Here is a 3448-nt window from a genome sequence, read left to right as displayed (position 1 = left end):
TGTCATGCCACATAACAACTAGTAAAATTTGATCATTTTTGTCTATGAAATTGGACTTGACTCGAATCAGAACATTTGGGACAAGTAGTTTTTCTTGTCAGATGATGTTATGATTTAGATCTTCCTATTTTCTCGGAGTCCATCTTTGTGAAACCAATTTGGAAAATCCAGGTCTTAGTAACTCAACCTTCAGACCTAACCCTCAGAAAGATAGAGAGTTAAATAATAATGAGAACTGTTGTTCAGTCATGAGTGACTCTTCTTGAACCCATTTGGAGTTTTATTTTTTAGCAAAGTTAAGGAAGTGATTTACCATTTTCTTCTCCAGCTCATTTTTACAGGTGAGAAAACTGAGGCAAACAGACTTAAAGTGATTTGCACAATTAAGTGAATTACCTACATAGCTAGTATGTATCTAAGATCAAATCTGAACACAAGTCTACCTGACTCCAGGCCCAGGACTATATCCACTGTCCTAATAATGGGCCAGTAATGTATTTGTCTTGAAATCCAAATCTTTCAGGAACAGTTAATTAGCAGTCTTCATGCTCACAATAGCTAGTTAGAGGTCAACTGAGTGTTTTCTTGACTGAAAATTACTTGGTTCCTTTTCATAAACACATATGTGGAAAAAGCAAATGACCAAAATGACAAAATTCCATTACTTTCTCTATCTATCTATCTATCTATCTATCTATCTATCTATCTATCTATCTATCTATCTATCTACTTTTTCCTTCCTTCCTTCCTTCCTTCCTTCCTTCCTTCCTTCCTTCCTTCCTTCCTTCCTTTTTGTCAGTCTGTCTATCAATCATCTAAACTATCTATCCTATTTATCTATCTGCATATCTATCATTGATCTACATATCTATCATTTATCTACCTTCTGCCATTTATCTCTCTACATATCTAGCATTTATCTATATACTATTTTTATGTATCTGTCTGTCCATTTGTCTATCTGTCTGACTATCTATAGTGATCAAGCTGAAAAATTCTATACACTGACCTTTTTATTAGGCAATCAATCGACAAGATTTTTATTAAGCATCTATTATGTGCGAAGCACTGTGCTAGTATGGAGACATAAAGAAAGGCAAGTACAGTCCATGACCTCAAAGAACTCACATTTTAATAAGGGAGAAAAAAGACAAACAACTATTAATGTACAAGATTTTTAATACATATATTGTAAATATATATTTGGATAGTTATGAAAAAGATAATTATATTATTAGCATTAATTGGCTAATATAATTGAGTGATATAATCATTCCTGATGTTATTTACAGAAAAGTCTGTAAAATTGCACCAATATCCTATTTCCTATGGCTTGCAAAAAGATTCCATTTGAGGTTGGTGAATCATTAATTCTGAAACTCATTTTAATAATCTCCAATTAAGAGAGGGAGGAGTATTTGGAATCATTGCATCCTCCAGTTACCAAGGATCTCTTAACTGTCAAATCTGATGACCTTTTCTCAGTCTTTATCTTTTCTAATTTCTCTGAAGGTTTAGACACTGTGGATCACCTTCTTCTTGGTATTCCCTTTTTGCTGAATTTTCATGGTATTACTCTTTTTTGGTTGTTCTCTTCTTTCTACCTATTTGACCATTCTTCAGTCTCCTTTGCTGAATCTCCATCCAAATCACTTACTAATGGCAAATATCCCTTATAGCTCTGTTCCGAATCCTTTTTTCTTTTCCCTTTATGCAATTTCACTTGGTAATCTCATCAACTTATATGGATTTATTTATCACTATGTTGATGGTTTTCAAATATATTTATCCATATCTAATCTCTCTCTGGATCTTCACTCACATCTCCTACTTCCTATTGGACAGCTCGAATTGGATAACCTGTAGACTAGAGGTTTCAAATTTCTGGTCCACTCCTGCAATCAGCCTCAAAATTCAGGCATAGAGCCAGAACTAGGTAAAAATATAATTGGTAAATGTTTGACAAAATAAATAAAAATACAGTATGACATAGATAATGTTAATTTTAATTTTTTCTATCAATATATACCCTGCATATCTGTTTCTGTTTAGTTTGTCCAACTCAGCATGTCCAAAACTAAATTCATTATCTTTTCCCCCAAAACCTTCCCTTCCTCCAAACTTCTATTACTTTTGAGGATACTGCCATCACATAGACTCTCAACCTAGATGTTATATTTGATTCCTCACTCTTTCTCTCTCACATTTCCGAAATCCAATCTATTGCCAAATCCTGCCAATTTTGACTTATAATGTCACTTGTTACATACCTCCTTCTCTTTGTCACTCCATTCATCACCTTATTCTTGCACTACTGCAAGAGCTTGCTGGTGGGTCTACTCACCTCCATCTACTCTAGGCAACCCATTCAGCTGTTAAAGTAATTTTCCTAAAGTTGAGGTCTGACCATGTTATTCTATAAACTCTAGTGGCTATCTATTACCTTGAGGGTCAAATATAAGATCCTCTTTTCAACAGTTAAAGCTCTTTATAGCTTCCTCTCACTGCCCCCACTTTTTCAGTCTTCTTATACCTTCCTTATTTCCATAAACCCTGAGATCCAGCGACATCAACTTCCTTGCTAATCCTTGCACAACATACTCTGTTACCTGACTCCTTGTTTTTTTTCCTAACTCGAATTTTCTCCCACCTCATCCTTACCTCCTGGCTTTCCAGGCTCCTTATGAGTCCTAGCTAAAAATCTTACCTTCTATAAGGAAGCCTTTTCCAGTCCTGCTTAATAGTAGTGCCTTCCCTCTGTTCATTCTCCAATTTATCCTGGTTATATGTTGTTCATATGTAGTTGTTTGCATGTAATCTCTCTTATTAGATAGATAGTGGGTCCCTTGAGAACAGGGACTATCTGTTGTAGCCTCAGCATTTTTCATGAAACCTGGCACATAGCAGATGCTTAATACATCTTTAGTGACCAACAGATACATGCTGTGTGTGTGTGTGACTGAGTTTTGCTTAATCTGCTAGCTTCACTTTCTTTTTCTTTAAAATGGGGATGATACCTGTCTCACAATGTTGTGAGGGTCAGATAAAATGATGTATTTAAATTGCTTTGTAAACTCTATATTCCCATATAATGTAAACTATTTTTTCAATTCTTAAAATTAATTTTGACAACTCATGCTTTTAATAATGAAAAGATGAATTCAAAGTATCTTAAGAAAAGAAATACTATGTTGAAGTGAGATTTCTCTTTAATCATCATCACAATCATTATCACAGGCTAGCATCTATATAGCACCTGTTATGTGTTAGGCACTGTGATAAGTGGTTTATGAATATTATCTCATTGGGTCCTTATAACAATGTCAAGTGGGCCCTATTATTATCCCCATTTTACAACTGAGGAAACTGAGGTAGTAGTTAAGTGACTTGCCCAAGGACACACAGCTAATAAGTGTCTAAAGTAAAAATTAAACTCAGGTCTTCCTGG

The sequence above is a fragment of the Gracilinanus agilis genome, chromosome 3 (genome assembly GCF_016433145.1).
Source record: "Gracilinanus agilis isolate LMUSP501 chromosome 3, AgileGrace, whole genome shotgun sequence".
Classification (NCBI taxonomy): domain Eukaryota; kingdom Metazoa; phylum Chordata; class Mammalia; order Didelphimorphia; family Didelphidae; genus Gracilinanus; species Gracilinanus agilis.
This window is presented reverse-complemented; position numbering follows the sequence as displayed.